At 30.0% G+C, this 15774-nt stretch overlaps 1 long non-coding RNA gene across 1 annotated transcript in view; it reads left to right on the top strand.

Annotated features, from left to right (window-relative positions):
• LOC143917655 (uncharacterized) overlaps window positions 1-15774 on the top strand; it is a 160606-nt gene that overhangs the window by 114005 nt on the left and 30827 nt on the right. The gene's annotated exons all lie outside the window — the stretch shown is intronic.

The raw sequence follows: 15774 nt of genomic DNA, 5'->3' as shown, positions 1-15774 counted from the left end.
TCAACAAACCATTCTACAACGTTTCAAAATGTTAAATCTCAGTACGTATGTATGTATGCATATTTTAAATACGCCAAAATTTTATGGTTCAATAAAGCAAATCGTAAACTTCTTAATTTTGAACGTGTTGTTAATTTATAAATAATAAAAACATATGTACATATGTATGAGACCTTCTTAAAACGATTTTAAACGTGGCGAGTAGACGACTATCGAGTCGATGGGTTTTCTGAGAAAATCGTTCTATAATGAATATAATGAGTGGTTTACACAACAGTCGATAATCAAAACATGTACATACGTAAGTGCATAGGTATATATTTATCCGGTCACGTGCTTTTTGTTAAAAGTTCAAAAGCTTTTCAGTACGTGACTGGCGCGTATATGACGCGAAGCAACAGGAAAATTTCATTACTGATCATTCGAGATTAAATTGGCAGTTTTCCACGGCATCCGGGAAATTTTCGTGGCGCCGAAATACAATTTCGTATCGCCACAGTCATACTCGTAGTATTTATGTACAATATAAACATGATGAAGATGCATTCTGATCGTTTTGAAATCGGAATGTTAAGCGAATTCTGAAAAATCTCGTGTCTACTACGATGTAAACATTGATTTATTATTAAAGTTTTTTCCTTATTTACAGAATTTTTTCGTACGAACGCTAATTAGACGTGCACACATTTGACTATACTAATTTCGGTAAGAACGTATATGTGCCAACACTTACCAAAACTGGGTACTAAAACGCACTTTCTATTAATAAACACGATTAAGTACACCTGTAATGCGATTTAACCGCACTAAAGCTTGCCTGAGTATTTTTTTAAATTACATATAATTAACATATATGTACTTATCAGAATGTTAATGGTTTAACGTTGGTAACTGATGAATAAAAATATGGATAGAAATGGTTTTGAAACAATAAGATTTATTACATGTGATGCCATTGTGCACACATGTAATAAATTCGACACAAATTTGTTTGTTTATTTACAATATTACAATATTGAAATTTGATTTAAATTGAAATAAAATCATCCAGAAATACGTTGCAGTTTTTCATTTTATAATAATTAAATTTAAATTATAATTATTATTAAATTAAAAACAAGTTTATAAATTTGTATGCAAAAACACACGTATTTGATATGAAAGTATTGTTCCTATCAAAAAGTAATATAAGTGTATATTGTTAGAAAGAAATTTATATTATACATCATTTTTAACCGAATATGAAGCTTTTAATTTGATAAAATTTATGTTGATAGGTCGTAATTTTTTGAAAAAAAATAATGTTCGAAGTAAAAGTGTGTAAATTGATGCACGCCATTTTGTGTGCGTAGTTTTGATTGAAATTAAATAAAAAGTCACCTGTTAGTCACAGACTAATTAAGATGCATTCGTAAGATAGTCAAGCGTATACAGTGTGTGCCATATAATTTTACGATCCGTCGAAATGAGTTAACCATACTACTATAAATAAAAATAATAAAAAAAGACAAACTCGCTCTTTAGACAGTTAATTATTATATGACCATTATATATTAACTTTAAAGCGTTTTATGAAGTCAAAAACGAAACTTGTTTGTTTATTATTAAATAAATATACACACTGGGTACATAATAAACACATACGATGCTCGCAACCGAACGGTTAGAGATAGGCGAACCGGTTAAATCGATTCCATTGGGATTTTCCCATTAAAGCGAAACACGAAAACGTATCAATTTAGACGCGCGCTGAAAATTTAAAGCCTCCGTCTTACGTAATATAATAATACACCATGTGGAAAAATCGATGGTGAATTATTCGTATAGTAAATCGAGATGGGCTGAGTTATGAGCGTATCGGAGAATAGTAAAAATAAAAATATTGAATCCTGATGAAAAATTACGCGCTCAAATATCCAGTCGACGAAACAAGTAAAGACACTTCGTCGTTTGAGTATATCAATAAAGTCCATCGGGTCGTATTTATCGATTCCATCATTCGATAGGCAGACGGTCATTAATTCACAGAAGAAACCTTATAATCACACTGTATTATACGGGTGAGCGATTGGGTGAAAAGTCGTATACGATCGTCTGACTACGAAAATAATAAAACTAAAATCAATATAAATAATAGCCGTCGTCTTTACAAATGAACAATAAAAAAATATGAAAGCGTATTATTTCTCGATTTCGGCTATTAAAAACAAACATTTTCACGGTATAATTCATATTAATATGACAGGCGAATGTGGGAGAATTTTTCGAGAATTGATATTTTCCTACATTAACCGGTTCTCTTGTAATGTTCACACGTCTGCGCCGATTTATGTGCAATTATTTGTCAAATTAAATTTGATAGGTCTTTGCCACCGATTTGATTGATCGATGCATTGAATTTTGGTAATATACACATTGAAATTTACTGTATATTGAATGAATTGAATTTATACCGGTTTTTATACTGAGCTGTCTAATTTTTACAAATATAAAGTGAATTGTGCTCTTCAGAATTTTTCTCATTTAATTTTATTACGATTAGGTATACTGAGCAAAAAAACATATTAACGGAGCAGAGACTACTCAATATTTACCAAATTTGACCCATTGAATTCAAATATGACAATGATTTTGTAAGTTTTTTCTCGTTTATGAGATATAAGCATTTTAAAAAATGCGCAATTTTCACAGATTTTTAGTTTCTATCGTATTTTACTCAAAATCTAGTATTGCTGTGCCAAAAGTGAGTATTGAAATCAATAGTCAGATGTTTTTCCTATTGATCGTGTTTTTTTTATTTTAAAATACTTATTCGCATTTATGTCTCGTAAACGAGAAGAAATAGACAGAAATCTTTGTTATATTCGAACTAAGTGGGTCAAACTTAATAAAAATTGATGAATCTTCACTCCGGTAAGAAAAAAAGTGATATTTTGAAACAAATGTACCTCATGTACATGTACAAATGTACAAAAACATGTTCAAAAACAATGTTTTTGAACTATTTTACATTCATCTATTTTTTTAAAACGTTTAAAAAGAATAACTGATGAAAGAATCATTGATAAAGCTCTACATTATAACGATCGATAATACAGCTTCAATGTTTGCCTAAAAATAATATAAGTTTAGGGTTTATGAGTTATTATAACGATAGCTATGTACATACATACATATTTTTAAATAATACTAATAAATAATCAAAAATATATATGATTAAAATTCTTCGAATTGATTGTAGCCCTAATTAATATATTTGTAATACATAGTCGCGGTTTTGAAGTTATTGGATTGATTAAATTCATCAGAATATTTCTAGATAAGCATTAGGTATTTTCATGTAGTAAATATTCATTGAAATTAAATGAAAATAATGATTAGAATCAATATTTTGGAGTCTAAAATATCTCGGCATGTAAAAATCATGAGAGTACGCACTTGAGAATAGGTTTAGAGTCGGTTTTGTTATACACGGCATATTGAAAAGTTATAAATAAGCATTACATCTTCCTCTACATCGATCCGAGTAAAGGTTAAGCGTTTTTTTAGGTCTTCTTCAAGAGCATTTAAGTAGTTTGAAGAGCGTCAATGCGTTAATTCGTACGGTTTAACGCTCACGCGTAACAAGTACACGCGATCGTGTATCCTGATTCCTTACAAAATAACTCACTTGACACTGACATGTGTTTGACACTAATGCCTCTTTAGAGGGTTAAAAGCAACGGAGGGGTCAATCGGACAAAACATTCTATAAAATGCGGTGATTCACTCGAGACGACGATACGACGACGAGCCGAGCGTACAAAAAAGACCCTTAAAAACAACACTGGTAGTAAAATAATCTCGAGTATTAAATTGCTAATTGTGGCCACAGATTTAGCCGTGGGTATTAGTCGAAAATTTGTAAACAGATTCGACGGAGTTCGACTTGAACTAATGACAGTGCCATGCAGATCTCTGGTACGTCGATAAATCTCACGGATGAACAAAGTGTATACACAAATGTTTAATGTACGAACATCGAACGTATCGCAATGCAATAAATTTGCCATTAACAACCGTTTAAATTTCATTCGAATGGAAGTTGTTTTTCGGACATGAGAGCTTTCAGTGTTCGTCTGTTTGATCGCTTGAGTGATTGATGATGTATGTGAAGATTGTTCATTATTTTTGTCATGGAAACTGAAGATTTAATACGAATTTTATTATGTACATAATTTTCAATGTGATTAATGGAATGTTTAATGAGTGAATTTGGGATTGTTTCGTATACAATATATGAGTAAATATTGAAGTAACTTCTGACTATTTATCACTAGTTTTAAAAATATGAAAAAAATCAATAAAAAATTGCAGCTCAATTACGCGTATGGCGAGCATTTGATTTTATATATTTTTTTTATTTACGAACAAACATCATAAATGCTATGACAGGTATTACCCCAAGGCGACACACATGGTTAGATTAATATTTGTACATAAATACTAACAATTTTTCAAACATAACATGACATAGAATACAATAGAGACATATATGGACAATCAACATTTTTTTGATACACAGCAAATTTGTGACAAATACATTAGTAGTAGGTAGCATTTTATAAGATTCAACAAATTTGAAATGTTAAAAACTCGAATCTGCGAGTAACTGAAAGTAAGGTACCGATTTATTGGATCCGTCACTACAATTAAGCTATAAAATTGAAAAATATTAACAGGAGACAGTCGATCTGTGTTTTTTAATATCCAAAAGACTTTGCCAGCAACGTATTTGGCCGGGAATTGAATCCAAGAACTATCTACTATGTAGTATGCAATAGCTCTTCGCTGTGGCTTATATGTATATAGTATATGTTTATGTGATTGTTATTGGCCAGGAAGACACATTGGGTTTACCTGTTTGGCCTTCCTGGTATAAATATATTAAAAAAAAAATATAGAATTGATATTACAAAGTGCTAAAAACTTGATTTAATAAACTACTTTATAAAACTATACAAAGTATAGATTTATATGCTATGAAAATATACAATTTTCGGTATACTATTTCATTGTAGTCTTGTATAATTTGTTGGGTAGTAAGTTTTTTTTTTATTTTGCCAATATTTGTTATCCAGAGCAATGGTGGGAAATTCAGCTAAGATAGTAAATGACATTTGGAATGGGTCATTTTACTTTTTATTTTTACTGGGCTAAAGAGCTCTCAAACAAAAGTTTATGCTTCACTTTCACCCGCCCGAAGAACGCCAGGTAATTTGACTGATAATATATGTATATTGTTGAAAGTTAACAGAAAATATTGATCACTACATCATAGGTATAGGAATTGCATAAAATGCCTCAGTTCCTTAAATGATATTTTCCAGAATTTTCCGTCCCCAAGAGATTGAATGAGGAATTTTTTTTGGAAACTATATTTTATACCAAAATTCTTCAAATTTTAAATATGTATTTTAACATTTGAAGGACGGAAAGTCGAGATTAAACGAGTGTCCCAAACCGGTGTCGAGTAAGACCCCAGTACTTTTTAATGAAAATACAGCTTTTCTCAATACAAATTGGTTCAATATATATCTTATTAATCATTTTATACATCAACATAAAAAAGTGTTAGTCCTATAGCATGTTTTTGACTATTTTTGTATTGAAAAATAACGACAAGCATCAACACGCAAACGCACATAGGTAAGGCCAACAGGCGACTGCATGACTAGATAGCTACGCGCCAAAAGCGACGAAAATATAGCTGTCTCTTTCTCTCACATTGATTCATCGATCAACAAGAATATGCAAGCGAACAGTCAAAAACATGACTTATCGCTACCGCCTTTAAATCATACTTTGGAACGTAGAAATGTATAAATTTATTTTTTTACGATGTAAGCCTTTTCTAAATCATACAAAATCTATTAAAATACATTTCTTGTAGTTCATTCTAGGAATACAAGAAATATAGGGTGTATAGCTTTGAAAACCACATAGTTATTAACTAACTAACGTAAAAATTGGGGCACTTGCATACCCCACTTCGGTGAGAGAGGGTTTGTTCTATTTCAGATTAAAAGCAGTACACCCACAACAAATTTGTTGTTCATTAGAATTACAATACGATACTTACAAGTATAAAAAACATCCAATACCAGAGAGTGGAACGGTTTTCCATTAGAATTTATAGTGTGAAATGGGCTTGTAAGTACACGATCGTGATAACGAACCGACTAATCGGTACATTCGTTCATTACAGGACCTTCACGAGGACTCCAATTCTCACACGACCGTTCCACAATATAATACCAACAATTCCATACAGAGTCGATCATAACCCAACAGTACGTAGATAATGAAAAAATAAACAAACTCAAAAGACACAGGTACCTCGGATACGTACGCCCGGTGTGGGAAATACAAGGGCCAGTTGATAATATTGGGGACTCGAAAATTATTACCCGTTGGATATATCGTTGATAAAAATGCGGTCAAACTGGTCGATGGACCCCGGCCTTAGAGATGACCCTATGTGTATCTCCCCCCCCCCCCTCCGAATTTCCCCTCGCTTATTAAATAATCCGTTCTTGTTCTTTTTAATTGAGCATTGTGTATGTACCTGGTGGGGAACCGCTGCTTTAATTAGGATAACATTATCTCCGGTGGGCGCGTATCGATGCGCCTCATCTGGACCTGCCTTGGGATGGATGATTAATACGGTGGACCCGATTTAGAGAAGTGCAGACTTCCGAATCACCCGAGACGGTTAATTGTTGATGATGTTGTGGGAAAAAATGAAAATGTTCCGTGGAAAGCGAACACTCCTCTGGATTACGCTCGAAAGTCACAATGTTCACTATGTTGTATTGATTTTTTTTTGTTTGAAATAATTTTCAAATTATTCTGTGTATTTGCGATATACATACATACATGTATATTTGGACAGACAGATAAATATGTATGTACAAACATGCATTTGAGGAAAATTTTTATCATATGATGAACCGGAAGTTTCAATTTTCCTCTTGAATTTTTGTGGTATTGGTTTTTTTTAAATGGCTCATTATACAAACGATTTTTGTATCATATTATAAATAGTGATTATTGTTTACTAATCGTTATAATATATGTATATAAATAGATAAATTTATCTAAATTTTTGATAAATTAATTAAAAATGTGATAATTCAATTTTTTTTTGTAAAATAAGAAACTATTAATCATGTATTGAAGAAATTGATTATGTATCAAAATTGAATAGTATTTCACATACTTTAGCATATTTTAACCAGCTTTACATACTTAACATATTTTAACCAGCAGCGTGGACTAGTGGTTAGCTTATATGCTTTAGAACATAGTGGTCAGGGGTTCGAGTCCCACTGGTTGCAGCTGGCCAGATCTTGGTTTGAGACTCCAGGTAGATCGTTTCCTATCAGAGTTTGTCAATTTAGTTGATTTTCATTGAAAAGGTCCTAACAAATAGGCAACCCAACAAAATTTCGTATAAAAATGCTGCAAAACTGTCCAAAAATGTTTCGTAACATTTAGAGTTTTTAAGCATCTCGAAATTTGACGATTTGCTTTGATGATGCTTTGTTAAAAATTATTCTAAAAATTGCATATCGATGTTTGTAATAGGCCAGGAAGGCACACTGGGTTAACCTGTTGGGCCTTCCTGTTATATATAATATATGTATGTGAAAATAAAATAAAATTGAATAATATGATACATATTGATAATAATCTCATTAAATATACATATATAGAAGCTCAATTTTTTCTCCATAAAAATAAATATTATTAAAAATATGCGCTTTTTATTTGATATTAATTTTCCAGTTCATCTTTGATACGAAGAATATTATTTAAGCCTCATACTTTAAAATGTAGCATGAATTTTTTTTATATAAATACATATATTTAGACATACATATGCATACAGACATGTCATGGGACATTTATTAAGCCCTACCATGGGACAGTGTTTCAAACGACATCTTCGTAATAATTGATCGTTTTTAATTACACACCAAAAATAAATAAAAAAGAAGAGTATACGACGATTTACATTGGAAAAAGCCCAATCTAATTTCTCAACATACCTACATATATACTCATACGGACACGAAAACACACATGCGGAGAGACACCGACGAGAAAAAGTGACACAGAACCAAATAACCTTAATTAATTAAACGGCGTATAATGGGCGTTGTAAAATTTCAAAACGAACGCGCGATAATCAATCGTTTAACGTATAAAAAGTTGACCAATTAGTTTGGAGGCTTTTCCGAATGCTGGCTACAGATATACACTGTATATGTATGTATGCAGAGAGAGGGAGACTGATCTCGCCTCCAGACTGAACTTGTCGCATCTTATCTGATCTACCATTTTCACCTAATCAGTGCCACTAATATAACAGTCATTATGATAGTTCAATAATTAATCCGGCGCGAGTCGCCTTCGAATAATAATATAGTAAAATAACACACAAAGTGCGGGTTGCGTCATCGAATTCGACGTGTTATAAAACTTGCATAATTTGAATTAATAATAAACGTGTGCGCGCACGAAGAATGCTCTCCAATCAACGAGAGCGTTTCGAGATTGAATAAATTAAAATAAATAAACAAATAACGGGCGAGTTACGAATTTTTTGAGTTACACTAAATGTGTGTGTGGACGGCAGTGTCAATAATAATTAACGTACATATATAAATATATAAGTTTATTAATTTTTATTATGGAATAATTTCAGACTTGCCCACGCGAGTATTGTTCGCATGACGATTTCACGCACAAATAAATAGAAAAATAAACCGATAGAAATATAAATAAAATCTACAGGCAACCACAGGTTATATACTCTTCTTGTGGGGAATAATCCGTTCACCGTGTAATAAGAATGCTTCTAAAGAAGCATTAACAGCAGTATAATTCAGTGGTTATCGTAAAATACTAACAATTTGCTTTTTGCAAAAAGCTGCTGGTCAGACCTCGGATATAAGGTCAATCGTTTCAATTTAGAGTTTGCAAAATTATCTGATTTCATTTATGAAACAGTTCTTACAATATTGGCCACCTACTCTCATTTGTCATCATTATTTGAATTTGATTTCCAATTATAGTATAATAAATAATTAAATATATATGGAAAAAATTGGCTATAGGTGTCAAAATTTGGCCTTATTTGTTGTTGGCTATAGTAAGTATTGATTTTAAAATTAAATAAATAAATAAAAAAGATAGAACTAGATAAGGTAGAAAATATTTTTTTTGCTATCATAATTTTTTGATTCATATTTTTAATAAATCAAAAATTGATATGAAATGTATGTAGAACTTCAATTATAACTGATACTGTCTTATAATATATTTTTTTTTAATTTACATAAATGAAAATTAATAAAAACGTATTAAATTGATTACAGGAACTCCGTTTAAGAATTGTAGAGGTGTGAAAAAATAATGTTTAAAGATAAACAGAAAAAAATAGTAAAAAAATGAATATAAATTGAAAACGTTTCTCGAATAGAAGTATTAAGTTTTATGTATGTAATATGTAATATCTTTGATTTGAGATTAAAAACACCTTAAATATTTTTTAAATAAGCTTTTGTAAAATAACGAAACAAGCTATCCAAATAAAGCAAAATATTTTTTTTTCTGCAAACTTTGTATAAAGTATATGTTAGTGCTATGATTATTCCCCACAGAAGGATTGCTCAAAAGAGTATTTTTCGCACCAGTTTTGCTCACTTATGGACCCCAAACAAAGAAGCTAATAATAAATAAAAATAAAACCAATTTGAAACTACTGGTGTGGGTAATCGAGTTGTGGGGAATAATCCGTTCGCCGTATAAATTACTACGAATATAGAATTTGCAGGCATAATCGACAAATATTCATTAGTCAAGTTTAAACCTTTCCACAGATTACGTACTTAACTTCGCACATCGAATCGTTCTCGATATAAATTAAGCGATATAGCGACATATTCACGTACCTATTAACATATAAAGACATATTCACGTACCTATTAACGACCTAGGTTTAAAGTTCAAATCCCGCTGTGGCAAATTACTAGAAGTTGGTATATTTAGTACAAATGTATGAACATTTAACCCGGAACAATATGAGCTGAGTTGTTGGAATTCAGCATTAAAAGCTCGCGTGTTTAGAGACCAGATTCAACACGTTTTAACACCACATTTGCGCGTGTTAAATATGGCTTTTATCGCTGTGTTGTACACGGTTCATATTGGATGTATGTAATGCGGTTTTATTGAGCTTTAAGATATGAACTTCGATATGAGTTGAAAATATCTGAACGTGAATAGTTTAAACGATCAAAACTTTGATGAACTCTCAGAGAAAAGTCAGAAACTGTGTGTTGTTCATAAAATTTATAGCTGAGGGATGTTTATTTATGTACTAATTAAGCTCGCACATCAACACTATAAAGGTTACAGCACTGTAAAATAGCCGAGATCCCCGTTCTTGAGAGTTGCATAGTATTTAAACACATATTATTGTAAATATGTTCACTTAACGGACGAGCAATCGTACGGTAGTAAATAAGTCACGGGTCAAAACAGTCACGTAAGCGTTTTATAAATCTAATAAAGTAACAAAATAACAGGATGCGATCTTAGAAATGAGGAAAATTGCGGGATGGTGCAGAAGAACCTGATGATTTTAATAATTAAATAGCGCAAGCCAATTTCGCGATTTTGTGAGAGTACATTTCAGTGGTATAAATTCTGTATTAAATTTTATATAGCAAGGATACTTATGCAAAATTGAAAATGAGGAAGAATGAAGCTGTGTTTAAATGATTATCAGGTTTACAGTTAATCTACAATATTGCGTCAATGTTATATGAAACATTTATGATATTTTGTATGAAGTCTAGATATTTTTCGATTTTCGCGGAGTTGTACAAAAAAATCGTATTTTTTTAATCATATTGAATCTTTATTTTATCTTAAATTGATCATCAGATCTCTATTCGTTATACGAATCAAATAAGATTAAATTTACAATTTTGGAAATCTTTCGTTAGATTGAAACCGTTAAAAAAGTCAGAGTGACGTATATTGTACATAGGTACATTTGTATTGCTAATTTTAGTTTAATTTTGCAATAAATTATCAGCAAGAAATATAAAAATGTGTTTAAACACTGTAGGCGAATCCAATTTTCAAATTTTTCTATTTATAAGGACTGTTTCGGAATAAATTAATAATACATAGAATTTGATGATAGTATGGTTGCGATAAAAACAGAAATATATTAAAAATTTTAAATAAGAATTCTATGCAATATTTTTATTTATTTAAGTTTAAGTTTGGAACATTGTGGTATTATATGAGTCCCGTAATGCTCTACAATAGTCGAAAAAATATAGAGAGATGAGAAAAATAAAAATATATACATACATATGTATATATATACACAGACAAAAAATACATTTACACATAATCATAAAAAGCAATAGCATTATAATAATATTAGATAAAGTAAAAATATCAAATAATAAAATACAAAGTAGGGAATGTCTTGCAACTATTAGGCAGCACCAATATATTATATAAGAACCAGCCGCAAATACAAAACATCCTTGCGAGGCTCAAATAGAAGAGAGGAGATCGAAATTCTACTCATACATCACATTCAATTATTAAAATAATGATGAGTGCAGGCTACCAGACAAATAAGTTAAAATAATCTCCGATAGCCTACGCTCACTGAGGTGGAAAATATCACCTTCAGGCTCAGCAGCAACGGTTTCATTGAAAAGTCTTAAGGAAGAAGTCATTATAAAATGGTATGATATGTACTATCAAATCCTAACAATATTTAAATAAAAATGTAGAATTTTTATAATATTCACCTATCTTGAAAGGCGTCAGGTATTTCTGCCGCACCTTCTATGTTTGTATGTACTTACAATGTAGCTATGTACATATGTATGTATATGGAAATTCAATCGAGCGACATACGCTTGTCAAATGAGCATTACACTCGTACATATACTTATATATAAGATTTCTTTTGGTGGTGATAAAAAGTGACGTTGAGTGATTGTCGAGAATTACGCTAGAAGGGTCATAATGAGTGCGATGATTGACACGAGTGACACTAACACGCCGTTTGATTTAAACGGTTGTCCGAAAGTTATAATCAATTAACTGACCGGTATGCGAACGGTGTCATGGTTTTAAACGCGCTATATCAATTGGATACTTGACCTAGGCAACCGACCAAATTGCCAGCAGACGAACTAATGTCTACCTGTAAATAATTGTTTGTATAGTAATTAATTTCTATATGCTCGTTGCATCACGGTTTAGTATGGACGTAATGGACGAAATTACCCGAGATTTCATTTTTTTTTTGTTAGCTAGTTGGTCGTTGCACTTGCATGATTTGCAAATTATCGTATTCTTGTGGCGTCATTTATTCGTAAGGATGACTGTTATTATGTGTAGTTTATTTCATTGGAGTTTGTTAAGAGTTTTCAATTAGCGGATAAATGTTGAGACGTGAGTTTGGTAGTTTGGTTTTATAAATTTGTTAACTGTACTGTTTGAATCAATGTATAATGAAATGGCATACGAAAATCAGCCCCTAAACATAGTTTATAATACACCCATATATACGAACTTGAAAAAATTGCATGCCATAAATAATATTCCGTTTGTTAAAGACATTACTAACAAACTAACTTGTATATGTAGATTCTATAACAGAATCACTAATAACCATACTAAGACACTTGTGAAGAGTCTCGGTGATTACAACAAAATGTTTATAACCTTCAGGTATAAACATAGATTACCTAAACACAATCTGCTTTAGATCATCGACTTAATGGAGTCTTTAATTAATATTATGTATTATTATTATGAGCATTTATAAGAACTGTAAATAGGTTTTTGAGCTCTTTTTCCTATTATGCTGTACATTAATATTAGAAGAATATAATATGTAATATGATTACTAACAAAATTAAACTAAAATTGTAAAATAGAAAATGATCAGTAGATCAGTAGCTAATAAGATATATATATATATATATATATATATATATATATATATATATATATATATATATATATATATATATATATATATATATAAATAAGATGTAGTGTAAACATTAATTTAGGAATAATAAAAAATACTTAAAAATCAAATACGAAAATCAGCACAAAAACGCGTGGAAAATCTGGTGCTTTTCAGCTCTACGAAGCTTTGTATGAAAAACGGTTTTTGATTGATATAAAGCTTATGAGAAAAATTCAAAGTTTGTTTCTAAACAAAGCAAACTTTGAAGTAAATACATACATACATATATTGAAGTATCAAAAATGATCAAATATGCCGATAAAACATTAGAAATTATGCAATTTGAACATCATGAATAAATTTTAAAAATACATATTTAAACTATATTTATGTAGTATATTTGTTTACGGTTATCCTTTCACTGATAATTTTATGTTTATTAAGATAATAAAATGGCTGTTATATTGTATGTATGTATATGTAAACAATTTTGTATGCGTATTTTGTAAAAAATGTAAAGCTTATTATTTATTTAAATATTTAAGGGTACGATTTAGCGGTGCATTTTGAAAATAGTTTTACTCCATAGAACGAACCATTTGCGTAATATTCGTAAAACATTAAATATAATGTTTTGCGTTTTACAATATTTAAATACTGATGGCCTGTAATACGTTTATTCTGCTTTTCCGAGATTTTGGACATATTAACGAAGTAAAAAAAATAATAACAATTTGTGAATTAATTAAAACATAAATGGTGTTTTTGGAACTGAAAATTGAATTTCCGCCCTTTTAAAATATAACACCTCACATGTAGAATACAGATTTTCCGTAATTTTAAAATTATTAATAAAATTACATGATATGTCTACATAGTGGATTTGAATGTGACTATTTGGTATGTTTTTCATTACATGTTATTGAATACATTTCGTATTTAAATTCTACAAAAATATCAAACAATAATGAGGCTCTTTATCGAATAATTTATGGTTCGAATTTGACTTTAGATGACTCGATAAATATATTGTAAAGATTTAATAAGAAAAAAACCACCGCACGCTGTCCTTTAGAGTCAACTATAAAATTATGCATTTAAAACCGAAGTACCTGTTGAATTGATGTTTTTTAATAAATTATCGCGTCGAAGCGCATAAAATAAATTACCGAATGAAAATGTCCCCTTTGATGCGATAATTTATATGAAAATCGTGGCACGCGTGAAGACACCGAGGAAATTTAAACGATGTTCGTTTTAATGGCGATCATACCATATAGAGAAAATTACGCTAAAACATATTATAATATAATACACATAATGTAATTCGAAAATCGTAAGCTACGTAAATCATCGGGAAAAACGACGACACACATACACACACACACACGTGTATTGGGAAATCAATAAGCGACATTTGTAAATATTATGATAATTTATTTCACGCAGACGTTCATACGTATATTTATTTAAATGTCAAATTTATTATATTGTACAATATAAAGACGTGACAGATTTTTCCCCGTGTGAATGATTTGTATTCATTTTATACCCGATTTTGGTTTATTCGGTATAATGTTTATGCTAATGCACGGTTAGCGCGCTGAAAGTTGTAGCAATTATTGCTTTTTTTAATCTTTTCAGTTTTTATATTTTAATTTTATTTAATATATTTAAACAGTCCCATTGTATCAGTTGATTAATAGATTCGCTTGTTTAAAATAAACATCGCATGTTTTAATTTTTTATATTTAAATGAGGATTGCATAAATGTCGATAAAATCAATTAATTATTATATACATACATGTGTATTTAATTAAAAATTAATAAATACAACAATGATTTCAAGTTTAGGTGAACTTTAACTGTTAAGCTTGAATGTCTTAACTTGTCGTCTTAACTCGTCATGATCATAGATTTACATTTATATTAAGGTTTACAGTCTAAAAATATTTACTATAAATGCAAATGAAACACATTTTAAAGATTTAAAACCAAGCTTCAGTTGATTGTGGATTTAAATTTACATACAAAATAATGACAAGATCTGATGTAAGAAAACATATATGTATGTATGTGTTTATTTTTCAGACAGATGAAAATAATAATACAAATTTGTTTCCTCAATTTTTCGAACTACTATACTTTCATTTTTTTTCAATTATACTGAGCAACAAAAAAAATCACGGTTTTTACTTACCGAAGCGGAGACTAATCAATCTTTTCTATGTTTGATCTAATAAATTCGAATATGACAATGGTTTTTGTTGGTTTTTTCTCGCTTATGAGATATGAGCGCTTAAAAAATACGCAATTTCTACAGATTTTAGGCTTTTGCAGTCTTTAATTCAAAACCAATACTTCTGGGACAAAAGTGTTCAGTATTATCAATAAAGAGATGTTTTTCCTATGGGTTGCGATTTTTTATTGTTTTAAAATAATTAATTAATAATTAATTATCTAGCAAATTTTCAAAAACATATATTTTTACACGTTTTTTCTCAAGTCATGCATATATTGGACCAGTTCTATATTTCACTACGTTTATAATATTGAGATAAAAAAATCCAATCTTTATAAACTTGATTAAGTGAAAAATTTTAAAAATAAGATACAATATTATGAAAAAAATATGCTTTAGAAAAAAGTATATATTTGACAATTAAAATTCGCTATATAAATAATTATAAGTGTTCTATTGGTT

The sequence above is a fragment of the Arctopsyche grandis genome, chromosome 10, assembly GCF_051622035.1.
Source record: "Arctopsyche grandis isolate Sample6627 chromosome 10, ASM5162203v2, whole genome shotgun sequence".
Classification (NCBI taxonomy): domain Eukaryota; kingdom Metazoa; phylum Arthropoda; class Insecta; order Trichoptera; family Hydropsychidae; genus Arctopsyche; species Arctopsyche grandis.
The sequence above is the reverse complement of the archived record's forward strand: the minus strand, read 5'-3'. Positions and strand labels throughout refer to the sequence as shown.